Source organism: Diorhabda carinulata, chromosome 6 (assembly GCF_026250575.1).
Source record: "Diorhabda carinulata isolate Delta chromosome 6, icDioCari1.1, whole genome shotgun sequence".
Taxonomy (NCBI): domain Eukaryota; kingdom Metazoa; phylum Arthropoda; class Insecta; order Coleoptera; family Chrysomelidae; genus Diorhabda; species Diorhabda carinulata.
This window is the reverse complement of record NC_079465.1, coordinates 17,449,440-17,464,219: the sequence shown is the minus strand read 5'-3', so window position 1 is coordinate 17,464,219 and position 14,780 is coordinate 17,449,440. Positions and strand designations below refer to the sequence as shown.

The following is a 14,780-nucleotide window of genomic DNA, read 5'->3' as shown; positions in this document are numbered from 1 at the left end:
ATTTTCCTTGCTCAGTACATTTCAACCGACCAAATGTAACATCCTGTAAATGATTTAGCATTCAATGTACATCTTAAAGTGTATGATATTTTCAATACTATATTATGTTTTATCAACATACTATTTATATGTATTTTAGAGTTTGATTTCTGGGTAGATTGCACTGCTTAGTCTATTCGCACAATTGAGCATAATATTTTAATGATTTCACATTCTCGTTATCTAAATGTTTTCCCAAGGAAGGGTTTTACTATGTACTTGAGCTGGTACGTCTCTAAAATCGACAACAAATCTTTTCTACACATATAAAAATTGTTCTAGACAATCAAACTCATTCGAAAATTTAACAAAAAGCTCTATCTCAAGCTTCTAAAATATTATTACTTTCAGAAAAGTTAGTTAACTCCAATCAATATAAAGTCCTCAACTTTCTTGTAGACTATTTCAAACCGTTATTGTATTTGAAAATCAATTGAATCAAATTAATGGAATTCATGCTAGATCTTTCTATTACATCAAGATGCTACATTAGAAGGAATACTGATACATATACCTTTATAGAGCATTTATGGAGCATTGAGTCGAATGTTTAAGGATTGCAGACACTTATGTTTATACTGGAAATCAGTATTTGAAGGGCTCACCAAAGATTCATAAACACTTCACTACCAATCTATTACTTTGAAATGCTTCTTTTGCAGTCAGCCTCTCATAGAGTCTTGGTAGTTAGTAGGTAGAAACGATTAGTATCTCTCATTCATTGTTCCAGAGAAACTTTACATATAGCTATGTTTCGGTGAGTCCGACAATATTATCTTTTTTTCTAATAGATAATTTGCTTCTCTTGACCGACATGTATTAATAGCGAAACAAAACCTCGCGAGATCGTCATAGTTAAGCTGTCGAACTCCATTATTTTCATTTTTTTATGTTATTTTTGTCGGAATTACTATGCATCAGTATTTGTGAGGGACAGTAGTATACTATGTTATCTTTTTTCTAATAAATGATTGGCTTCTCTTGTCCGACATATATTAATAGCAAATCAAAACCTCTCAAAATCGTTAAACTGTCGGACTCCAAAAACGCAGCAGAAAATTTGTTGGGCACTATGAACGTTTGATTATTTGATTTCTTGTCATATTAGCTACCGAATACATTTTAATTTTAGCAGTTTCAATAGATAAAAAATGAAGCCATATGCAAAGTTTCAAGTATGTACTAATCATTAAGTAGGAAGTTCTATACTGTGGACTATGAATAATGTCCAAAATATTTTGTGTTATGTCGATTCAAATACCCAATACTACGATGCGGTTTTTCGAAAGTATTTGTTTATGAATGGCGAACAGAACTTCTAGTTTATTAATCGAAACTAGTAGAATAGTACTAAAATAAATATATTATTTATCAAGTTGTTCTATTTTTCTGATAACCAACAAGATCTATTCATAATACTAAATTGTTTTTTTCTCTTATCAACTTGCTCTTGTAATTCTACTTCTTTTCTATTATTTCCAATACATTTTACTCTTATGTTGCAACAAAAACATCATCGCTTACTGTAGATTGTTCTCTTTCATTTGAACCATTTTTCATGTTTTTTCGACTAAAGTTTTTTTTCTTGATAGATCTTAATAGAGAACTTTAAAAAGAAAGTATATAAAAACGTATCTCTTGGTATTTAATTCAATAAGTCTTAAAAACGAATCATATACGAGAATGTGAAAATATAGATTAGCATTTTTGTTTCTTGAAGATGGCCATCGTTTATCTTTTCTATTGTCTCTATGTCAATTAATTCTATATCAACAATTTTCTCTTATTAGCATGTAGTGAATCTATGTCTATCTCACACTATAGAAATGTGTAGCATTTAGACTATTTAAAACTATAAATATGATTGGTGTCGTTGCTCAATTATTTTTGACAGTGTCTTTTTGGCAAAACGCAATGTTCAATGTGGAATTTGGGTGAAATCAACGTGAAAATTAAAAATATTTTCAATGGTCAGTAAGTAAACTCTTAATAAACAGCAAATTTGGTATTTCAATATAGTAGTTCTTTCATTGAAAAAACGATGAGTTCCTACAAATTTGGAAAAAAATAAGCCATATATTGGGTTTTTACCTATTTCTCACAATGTCTAATAGTCAAAATCAAAGGAAGAAACAGTAAAACAAATTATCTGGAATACATGACATGGAAAATCTCGTTAATCCATGCAAAAGCTTCTACATAATAGTAATAAAAATGAAAAGCGACATCTAGTTCAAAACATCAATATATCAGCATGTTTAGTTCTAAATTGCATGTTTATAAACTGAATACATTCACACTACACTCAATGGAACTTTTTGATTTCCAAATATCAAACGTTTATTGTGTTATAGCCTGAAATGTTATAGTACTTATCCGATTTTCTATAAACAGAAATGAAATTATTCTTTTTGGAAGTTACAATGAAATTCATTTTCTTCAATATAAAATTTGACAGTTCAAATTATATATCTATCAACTTCAAGGGGTCCATCTTGTTCAAAATAAAAAAATCTAGATTGAGATACGTATAGAAGTTGTAGGATAGGTATTCTCTTAAAAACTATAGATAAAGAGAAATTTCACATGTAAATCGTGACTCCAAAGAACAGCATCCAATTATCATGTTTTTTTAAAAATATATTCGCATCAATCAAATTTTTTACTTACTAAATTTGTAGGGTTAGTTGTCATCTTAGTTCACCACATATGATGTAAACTTTCACGGTCTTAACTTTGAAGAATATGTAAAAAAGGATTGTTCAAGTGTACAGAAAAGTAAAGAAAAGTTTATCAATAAAAAATTGACTTCAATATATCACTTTATTATGATCTATATTGTGAAAGCTTTTCCATGGTGTCCATATTTTGCAAACTATAGAATCATGCTGAACAGAATTCCAACTTAACAACAGATTCAGTTTGAAAAAAAGTATGAAGAAACATTTTCATAATATTGAAAACATAATTAGTGTCAAAATATTTAGTTATAACCTAACCTAATCTGTAGTATGACTTGATTAAGCCATAAATAAAGAACTACCATGTATTTGAAATATCCAAAATTTTGCAATCACACAACAAGGTTTATAGGCTGGCCTTATACCTTTTTCATTCATACATTTTACAAAAAAAACTTAAAAACAAACATTGTGAATAATGGTCAATGTATTTTGAACATATTATAATGTTACCCGGTTACCAAGGTTTCTAATAAATATTTTGTGCTTGTTTCCAAAACAAACTGTTTTTAAAACATCATTTTTTGAAAGTTCTGGAAGTATAAATTCTTAACTCTTACTGTATATTTTGTATAATGATAAGAGCTACCACCAGTTTATTATTATTTTAATTTAAAAAAAAAATCCTGTTACAATCATTGGCTGTCGTAAGAAATTGGACTCATTTGTATTATCATCGCTTATGTGAATCAGTTATATAATCAAGATGATTAATTAATAAATGTAAAATGTACCAAACAAAACATCCTTATTTTGCTCGTGTATTTAAAACTATTAAATACTTTTCTATCATACATGGTTATCAGATTAAGCGTATTTGTATTATACACCACTAGGGAATTGTCATTTTAGTATAATTTATGGATTCTCCAATACTTTTTATGTAATTAACATACTTTTGCTTTCGCTGATAACAGCTACAGTTACAGAAAGATAGCTAGACTTTTCTCAAAGATTTGTCTGTATATTCTATAGGTTTCTAGGTTTATTATCCAATAAAATTCAAATCGCTACACGACGATTGACCTAATCTTCAATTGCAGCACATATTTAAAATTCCAATTTGCAATAAAAAGGACCCTGTTGAAATTTTTCCGTGGTAATTGCTGGGCGTCGACTAAGTTACAGCAAGTATCGAAATTTATATTAAAAGCGATATTATGAGAAAACAAGACTTACTTTCTGATTAAGCATCGTATTCTGAAGAACATGCTCCATAGATGTATATGTTCAAAATCTCCAAGAAGATGCCTCTTTGTAATATGAAGATACAAAATCAACCTCGTAAAGGGTCGTAGAAAGAGATATACTTTAGACTAATGAAATTTCCAGGTAGACCAGAAAAAAATCTAATGGAGTCAAATAATGAGGACTTCTATATCATTACAAACTAAAATCTTATCGGCAAATTCTTAAACGATTAGGATGAATTTACATCAAGATCTATTCCGCTCAATGTCCTCTTTTTTTCAGTTTTTTTTACTTGTGGAGAGAATATCTAAGTAAATAGTGCAAAGATCGTTAACAGTATCGTGCATGAGTCCATAGGACTTGTTAACCTTTGGTTAATCACGGACGTTTGAAAAACTGCTGTTTTTCCAATATATCAGCTTAACTGCCGAATAATCTTCTTCCCCTAGTTTGCAGTTCAATGGTACTCACTTTTTGTCTAACATATCTACTTCGAACCAAAAAAAACGTACTGCTACCTGATTTACCAGCTTAGTGCATTAGTGGAGACTTCGTATACTCTAGCTGTGTCCAATAGTTCTAGGTACACAAAGAATCCTCAACAAATCCATGACAGTTGTTTTTGAATCAAAGTTGAAGCTCATTACTATTTCTATTCAAACTAGTACAAGAACGCGTCTATTAACTCAGAATTAACGCAAACACTATCTATTCACCACGTAGTTTGTATTCAGCAAACCATATTACCATTAGTACCATTGGTACTATACAATCTTATTAAAAATTTCTCAACCCAAATCCGGCAGCAAAAAACATTCGTTTATTAGAGCCAACATGAACAAATCTGACAGAAAATTCCTTACCAATAAGAATCTATCTGTCTGTCTTCCTATCTCTATAATCATCAATTATAAATGTTTGGTTTGTTGGATGATTCAAACTTATTTATTTTCAGTACGTACACATTTTTAAAAATAATGATAAAAATATCATTTTTCTGCAACTATTCCTTATTCCAACATCTAAAAACCAAGAAAATATACTCTTTCATGGAGTTAGGACTCATTAAATTCTACATAATTTGACCAGAGCTAGCCTACTTGTCATATCAGTCCCAAATTTCTTGACTCCTTATTTCAACATCCACACAATTCATGCCTGATCATATTGTAGTTTAAAATCTTCAGAAGGAGACCTTCGGCTTTCCAAGATTTCAACCTGACATGTTCTTTGGTGGTTGTGAGTTTCTTTGTGTGTGTATATGTATGTGGTTCGTGCTCATGTAACGGATGAGTCTTTCTCCACAACATTCTTCTTTTCCTTATTTATTGTAATTTCTATTTATACAGAAGGTGACACTATCTCGACAAGAATATGAAGTCATTCAATTCCAGACATACTGTTAGTATTCTGAACGCAACCTTAGGCTGTTTGACATGAACTGAGTCATACCAAACAAGACAAGCATACTCTGCAGTGTAATATGCATTCATTATTGGATTTACTGCTTTACAATTCGTCCAAATATTTTTTTTGTAGCTTTGTTTTTATCCAACTCTGATTTCTTAGGGGGCGAACCAATGCTTGTGGTTTTGAGGGATTAGGTTTGCGATTGTTCGTAATATAGTACCTTGAAGAGATTTCCATGGCATTATTCAGATTACTTTCTGATCCAAAGTCGTGGCATTATGGAGCCAAAGCAAGATTATCAGCTCAAAAAAACTCCTATATATATATATATATATATATATATATATATATATATATATATATATTTTGAACTCGAAAGTATATTGATGAGTCGAATACGTTTGTACTTATTATTGTTTCAAAAATAAGATCTGACTGATTCACTCGAGTGATGTAATTATAATAATGAGCTCGCAGTTCGTAAGCAAATATGGTATAAGATATAAAAATTTTTCATAACTTTATCTCATCAACAGAAAAATTTTCAAATAAATCGTCCATATAAATGTGTACATTCAAATATATCGGAGGTGTTAGATCTTACTACAAAGTAGCAGCTACTTTAGAATTTATTCCTTGTACTTATTCTGGAGATTACCTATTCTTTTAATAGAATGCATCAAATTTTCGAGCTTTTATGACAATTTAAGCTCCATATTAGCAAAAAGAATTATTATTAATGACATTCGAAACTGCGAATTACTTGCTATGTAAAAAAGAATCCATTCCTCATATTTCTTATAAGTTTTGTCTAAATCATCAACTAATAAATTTGGGTACCTATGACTAGTCAACTACAGTCATTGATTTCAAGTTACTAATTAACACCATACATTTCCAAAGATATTTTGTATTGCTAACAGTTTAAAAATCATTGAAAGTACCTCTAAATTCGACTAAGCTACTAATCCCACGTCAAAAATCATTTAGAAGAGACCAATGCCTAGTTAACTAGTCTAATGAAAGATCATGTTATTGTGAAAACACAGAAAAAGCATATTTTTGTGATCAGGATGATATAAATAAAGTATAATAAATTATACTGACATATCGAATGTCTCACCAACTTAGAACCTTTCTTCTCTAAAGCAGCTTCTTCTTCATTTCTATTCTAACAGCTTTCCATTAACTTTTCTACTACTGTATACATAGATTTTCCACTTCTACAGTGTAGACAAAGAAGTTGGGTATGAAATTATCCAATGTTTCTTAACACCATATTTCGGACCTTTATTTTGTTTATAACATAAAACTCATCCAGGCTTCAATATTTGTCTGAAGTCTAAGGTCACAATTTATAAAATAGATATGTAGTATAAATTTTTTCATGACCGACAAATATTAAATTTTATAAAATGGCTTGAGATTTACTTCTAATATTTAAAAACAAAATCTGATTTTTGACTAAAGCTGCTTTAAATTTAGTAATAACTCCCAAAAAATTTCGAAATTCAATATTTCGATAATATATTCTACCGTTCTCCCAATGAGAAAACAACTACTTTCTTGGCTAATGCCTCGACGAATATTGAATTACATCTCCTCTAATGAGCGTGATGCTGATCGATCTTTTTTACATCCCCAATGGCTCAATGTGTCCATGTTCCATGTTTTGTGTAAGATACTCTTAGCTCTCTTAAACGCACTGTAGATTCACTTTTTGTCTAACATATCTACTTCGAACCAAAAAAAACGTACTGCTACCTGATTTACCAGCTTAAGCCTTAGTCCATTAGTGGAAACTTCGTATACTCTAGCTGTGTCCAATAGTTCTATGTAGACAAAGAATCCTCAACAAATCCGTGACAGTTGTTTTCGAACCAAAGTTGAAACTCATTACTATTTCTATTCAAATTAGTACAAGAACGCGTCTATAAACTCAGAATTAACGCAAACACTTAACAATATTTCGATAATGTATTCTGCTGTTCTCCAAATGAAAAAACAACTACTTTCTTGGCGAATATTGAATTACATCTCCTCTAATGAGCGTGATGCCGATCGATATTTTTTACATCCCCAATGGCTCACAGTTGAAAGAAGGGTTTTTTTACCACTGACAAGTTTCGACGTCATTATGTCTGATCAAAGTGGTTTAACAACCCCCGACGACAACGTCAAAGATCGTAGCTTGGTTCATGTAGTTAAACATTCCTTAGCGAACACTAACTACTGGCGCCATCCACACTTCCAGCTACGAAACACTGGTCAGTTGTAAATCTAGCGTAGTCGCCGATAATATGATTTTCGACGGTAAATCACGTGTGTAAAATCTCTCAAAATAAATTATTTACCTCTGAAATAATTTCAAAAATATATTCTGACGTTGTCTTTAGTTTGGGTCTAAAGCCCGAACGAGGGTTGTTGAACTACTCTGAACTACCCTCCTTGCAACTGCGAGCCAAAAAGGTCAATTGACATCACGCTCTTCAGAGGAAGTGTAATTCAATATTCGTAAAGGAATTAGCCAGGAAAGTAGTTGTTTTCTACTTTTTTCGTAAGTTCTTTGTATGTTTTGACTCCTTCCGCTATTTTTCTTTATCGCAGATTGAGCTTCTCTATATTGGAAGCGAAAAATTTTCCACATGCTAGGCAACCATAAAAAATTTGCTAGAACCAGTTAATTAGTTATTGCTGTATATCGCATAGTGCAAATTATTAACTAAATGATGTAATGATAGTGAAAATATATTTTCTGTTTCTGTAGATAAAGTTTGGATAAAAATATGTTTGTTATCTGGTGGGGTAAAAGTAAGGCTGATGAACTTTCATATACCTGGAAATACGCTCAAAAAGTTGTTCCTACCGTCTGTTGTTGTTTTAGAACCATCTTTAAAACGTAACAAAAATATAAGCAATTCGTAGTACGACTTAGTCAGGTGTGTGATATAAATGTTAAAATCTATTATCTAAACGTTTTATTGTACTTAATAATCATAAATTTTTATGCGAAGTTTCACCAAATAGTATCAATTGAATCAATAAAATTATTTACAAATTACTGTTTCATGAATGAGGCAATTAAATATAGACAAAAACTTGGAATCTCCAAATTATGAATCTACCAATTCAACTTAAAGGAAAACTAAAATAAATTTAGGAAAATTAAGATGGAAACTGAAGTTTCATATCTCTATTGCTATTTATTTGACATAATATTCTATTCATTCTAGAACACGAACATATATGACGGTATGCTGAATTGTCGGATCAAATTTGATACGATTTGCGCATGACGTCACGCTGGAATCAGAATGTTTTCTCGGTCATTAAGAGCTAGTTACTACAAGAGGCATTTTGTCTCTAAATGATAAAGTATGCTACTTACAAAGTTACATATTAAATAGACAGATGTTAAAAACCTCTCTCTATTGAATGATAGCTTATTTTCGCAGAAGCAATTAATCTTGTGAAAACTATTATCAATTTAGCAAAATAATTGCAATCCATATATTTCTCAATGTCCTCAGCAGTTGATGATCAAGAGATCAAGACATTATCTCAGAAACTAATAACCGTGAAATCTTCTCTGATACTTTCTCTTCTATTTTGTGAAATAACTGTTTATGGTGATTGGGAAAGCTAACGTCTGTACCATTCTATAGATTTTTAAGAACTTGACAACATCTTAAAGGAAATTTGATATTAAATGAATATTTTATCATAGTTTTATGTCATCTTTTTCTCTCGCTATGAAACGTTGCTTGTACAATTATTTGTCAATTTGGAATTTTGAAAATCACTTAGCAAAAAAATCGACTTAAGTCGCACGCTCGCGGTCAATAGTCCCTAACTAATTAATTTTTCGTGTTCTCTTCCTTGGCACTAATAACAGCTTCCAATCGCTTTTTCTTGGATCGAATAAGTTTATTTACTAGATTTTGTTCGATGCTTTCCTATTCTTTGGTGTGCGCTGCTTTGAAGCTAGATTTCGTGGCTGTTTCAAGAGTTCCAACCCAAACATTTCTCTTCATTCCATAAATGCTCGATAGGATTCAAATACGGGTTACGCGCTGACTAATCCATAGCGATAATTTCGATATCCCGTACGGAAACTACAGTATGTCCTGCTTTAGAACGAAATTTTCGCCGATAGAATTTCTTCTATGTGTCGGTTCGCCGTTAACACCCTGTCCGACTGCCAGTTTCAATAAAAACCAACTCGGTTTTGGCTTCCATTGGAATATCCACCCAAACCATCCAGGAACTTTCTCCAAAAGTCGAGCTTCCTTTCATGCAACAATACGCGAATCATTCTTCGGATTTTCTGGAAACTCGTCCTCTTCTATCGCTGCAGACACGCTATCATCTGAAAAGAGGACGGAACCCCATTAATTTATAATCTAATTAACGTGGCAAATTGTAAACGGGCTGCTCGGTGAGCTGGGGTTACTTTGGGAACAGTAGCTGTCCCTTTTAGTTAACAGTTAGCTACTTTGAGTCTTTTCCTTATTGTCCAGCTACTTACATCTAGTCCTCGCATTTCTTTGAGCTCTTGCTAGACTAGAGCACCAGTGAGCGCCTGATTTCTCAGCGGTGTGCCGACGATGAATCGGTTATCTCTATATCTATAGGATACGCACCTTTTTTCATCTGGAACAGCATCTTCGAATAAAGTTAATGTTCACTATACTGGCCACTTTTCTTTGAGCTTAGCGTTGTTGCAATAGGTGACCACTTTAGCAACTTTATTACTTGTTGTGTCAATTTTCAGGTAGAATTATTGTCAATTGTTAACCAAGATGTGTGTTGGTTGATGTTTGATGACTAACTGGTAGAGGTAGATAACCTTTTGTAAAGATCAGTTTCCCCTAATTGTAAGCAAACATAAAAATGACATATTGCTAGAGTATGAAAGCAAAAAACTAGAATATTTCATATTATTTTGAAGCTAATACCATCAGCTTTAAGATTTTTTTGAGCAAAATTTTGTGTTCATTTTTTTCTCAATGACAATTAATTGCAAAGGTATCGCTTAAGTTGAGTTTTGCTCAGGAGTGTATTTGGAAACGCTTAGATTTAAAAAAAGAGTAAACTGATATAAATTTACAAATTTTTTAGGGACTATCTTTATGATTAACAATAAATTCAGTTTTTTTATGCTACCTTGTTATTTTATGTAATTGAGTTGTTATATTTATGAGACAGTAATTTTATATTATAATAATAAGATATTCTATTGGTGAAATATGTATAAAAAATTTTTATTTAGATCAAAAATGCCGAAAATCGTACCACTTTTGTATCGATTGCATGAATAAAAAAAAACTAAATTAGAGACAACGACACACATACCTTAGAAAACAATCCATTTTCTTGAATAATTAAATACATAAAATATACGGCCAGATATTATAATGATCTGATAGGTCTACAGGATGGCTTTAATATAGATTTTAAAGTAATAATATACAAGAAATAATATTTATGATTATTATTAGATATTGAAATACTCACCATATGAATCAATATATTCCTTTTTAGTTACATACAACGAGCCATCCTATTTACCTCGTAAGATTTGTATGTGAAATCCATAATTATCATAAAATATAAGTGAAATTATTCATTCTAATTTCGTAAAGAAACAAGTTACGATTGTTTCTTTATCTATTTTGTAACGAATGAACAAATACTTAACATATTTCAAAAAATGGAAAACTTTGTTCCAACCTGCTAATCTGGACCATTCTTGGAACGGTATTGGAACCGTTTATAGATCTTTTCTGCGCAAACTCCGGCTATGCAGGGTTCGTATAACGGTAACTGCCCGGCTGGAACACAGAATCTCTATTACGCAGAATCGTCACCGTACCAAGGACGGTTTTTTGATAGCCTTACAACTATAACCTCAAAATTAAGTTTTCTTTGGAAAATAGTGATAACGTAACTCGTGATCTGGTTTTAAGAAGGATCAAAAAATTTAAGTTAGATATGGTTTTGCTGATGGAAACATATTCAGTTGCGAGTTGGAATGAGGTGATTTTTTATTTATGGAATGGTTTGTTTTGAGGTGGTGCTCGCTCAGTCTATGTATTCGTCTATCTATTGCGCTTGGAATTGAGTTTAGGGGTTTAAGAAGAGGATAAAATACAATAAATCAAAATAGTTTGATGAACCAAAAACTTTTGGAGTATGTATGTCATGGTACATATTCGGCACAATTAATTAGCTCTAGGATGCTATAGCTAACTTTATCTACCTATACGTTATTCTTTGTCTTCACACTACCATACACGGTTTGTTTCTAGTTTTTATGACATGAAGAACAACGTTGGTACCAAAACCGGAATCCTCAAATAGATCTCCATCATTGCGTTTGTTGTCTTCTCAGCGCTTTTCAGGTTGTCATGGTAGATATTTGGTACAATTAATAGGCTCTAGAATGCTATGGCTTGAGTTAACTATCTATACGTTATTCTTTGTCTTCAAACTACCATAAACGGTTTGTTTCTAGTCGTCATGACATGAAGAACTTGTTCAAACTCAATTTAAGTATGTCATCAGAAAAAAACATTCTACAAAGTTAGTACCAAACCCAGAATCCTCGAATAAATCTCCTCTATTGCGTCTGTTGTCTTCTCAGTTTTTCAGGCTGTCAAGATAGATATTTAGCACAATTATTTGGCTCGAGGATGCTAGAGCTAATGTTAACTACCTATACGTTATTCTTTGTCTTCAAACTACTATATACGGTTTTTTTCTAGTCGTTATGACTAGAATCCAAAAAAACCAGAATCCTCGAATAGATCTTTTGTTGCTTGTCCTCGCGATTTAACTACAGATATGTTGATACTTGGCTACATCGTGAATTGAATTGCTCGATTTGAATGCGTTCCGGATATTTCTGAAGCCGTTCCCGTTGTCTGAAATATACTGCCCCTGTTCTTAGCGATTCTCCAATAAGTAATTTAGTCTAACAAGCAAATAGATTTAATTTTCGTACAATCAACTGTCGTTTAGATTTCGTTAATGTGAAAGTTGGGTTTATCAAGTCTTGGTGATAGACAGTGAACGGAATATCTCCAGCTTTTGCTTGGATTTTGTACGGGTTGTCTTATCACAGCCTCAAGGATTTTCGATCAAAGAATAGTGTCTGCCTCGCTATTCAATCAGATTAAGAGTTTTCACTTTTATGTCTCTAATTGTGATACACTTTATGGTACATGAAAAAGTTGTCATAGATGACATTTCAATTTGTTACTTACCTTAGTGTGGGTATAATAGACTAGTAATGTGAGTATGTCTTTTAGAATATCTCTAACAAAAATAGGTTAGGTTAGAGCCTGAAATTTTTGCTGCTATGACATTTCGATTAGCGTTACCTTGTGTTGGTATAATACACTGGAGTAATGTGATTTTTTCTTTTAGATTATCCTTCACAAAAATAGGTTCACTGTTAATGAAGACTAGAGCAGCTTGTGTTATTTTGTGGAGATCCGAATAGAATCAGTTTGACATTTACATTGTCTTCCACTATAAATACTTCAATGTAGCTAATCACAATTTGCTGTAGGTGCCGTGAATCTAGGTTTCTATCGGATGATATTATATGGGTTTCAACTTCCAGACAAAATCTGTTAGTAGCCTAACTTTGTCTTACATTGCCCATTTTTCAAAGAAAACACGAAACAGTTAATTATTTTGCCTATCATATCTCAAATTTGTGTATCTATAAATTAATCACGCAAATTTTTATTATTCAGTTACAATTACAACATATTTTTTTATACTCACACACTGTTTACACTAACACTACACTAACACTCCCAATTACATTATCTGACGCGCGTTTCGATAACCAAGTTATCGTCTTCAGAGACTGAAGCTTACCTTCAGTACTTGGTTATCGAAAGGCGCGTCAGACAATGTAATTGTGAATTTTAGTGTAGTGGTGGTTCAGAGTAAATATCCCCAGCTGTTCCAGAAATTTCAACTTTATATTTGTTACGGCAAATAAACTATGTCCAAATCTTTTAAATACTCACTCACTCTCTATTCTTTTGATTGTGTATTTTTACAATATTTATCATTTCATCTGCTACCATTTTTGAGATATTGAGACTGTATTTAACTCAAATCCAGTTGAAATATTACAAATCGATGGGTATCAAGAATTTAAAAAGGTTATTTTGGATTTCACATCAGCTTCTGCTTAAGAAACATATACTTAAAGCTAGTGATAAAGAATCAAGCAAAATTCTGAAAAAAAAAACGTTATCGAAGTTATCAATGTTTTATTGTTATAAGAAAACAAGATGATATTCGCAGTATATTATATTGTATTGTAGATATTGTTGTTGATTCGATAAATTTTTTAGTTTTAACATCAATATGTGTGTATTATCTTTACTAAAATCACTACTAACTTATTTATAAAATATAAATTGATATATTATAAATTATGATGTATACTACAACGAAACTAACCATGGATTGTTAAAATAGATTTCTTAACAATTTTACTCATTAAGTTCTATTTAGAAGACCTTCAATATTTATTGTTCTATTTAATGTAATGTAACCATTTCTTTTTCTAAAATCAAGTTTTGTAGAAGTTCTACGGCAAAAAGTTGTAGGTAAATACTTGATTATCACCTGTCCTTCACAACCAGACCCAGTTTATTATTTTTTAAAGCAAATTAAATACTTTAAAATAATGAAGCTTGTGAGCTAGGAAATATGGGAATAAAGTTATTCAAGTACGGACTGGGAAGGATCGTAGTTTTCATTCAAGAGAAGAAATGCCAAAGAAATGGAATTTGCCTTACATATTTTCCAAAACTTGATACAGAATACTAATACTGATAACAACTATTTAAAGTAGAGTCGGTCGAATTGGATTCTATGAGCAGGTAACTATAAGTTACAGTTAAAAATATGACATAAAATTGGTGTAAAATATTTAACAAGAATTAGTAAATACAGCATTGCAATGGTGTGGTAACATGCAAAGAATGCCAGAATACAGGTTTCCCGTAGCCCTTTATGGATCACCACGAAAAAATGATTGATATCTATGGTTTTTGGGCCGAAGAATCGATTTTTGGGGTTGCGAGACTGGCACCTTGGTCATTTTTTTTTTATTAACAATTTAATTGTTTAAACGGCCATAATGTATTATCTACAATAGTAACGGGGTTTATGATGAAATCGTCTGGTTGCAAATCTTCTAAAGAATATTTCTCTTTTTGAGTTTTGAAAAAATATTTGTTAGAACCAAAGTTATAGGCAGAGTACTGTAAAAAATGCAAAAATGCGCTGATTTCTCTTTCAATCGGTCATATTTTGCCCTAAGCAAATTCAAATGAGACATTTGAAGATTCATTTCAAAGAAAA

The 14,780-nt window shown here is 31.5% G+C and overlaps 1 protein-coding gene across 8 annotated transcripts in view; it reads left to right on the top strand.

The window, feature by feature from the left end:
* LOC130895714 (complexin) overlaps positions 1 to 14,780 on the top strand; it is a 552,249-nt gene extending 537,469 nt beyond the window's left edge. For all 8 annotated transcript variants that reach the window (XM_057803198.1, XM_057803197.1, XM_057803194.1 and 5 more), the window contains one exon: positions 1 to 14,780. This exon is cut by the window's left edge and continues 13,990 nt beyond it. The gene's annotated coding sequence lies outside the window, so the exon portion shown is untranslated.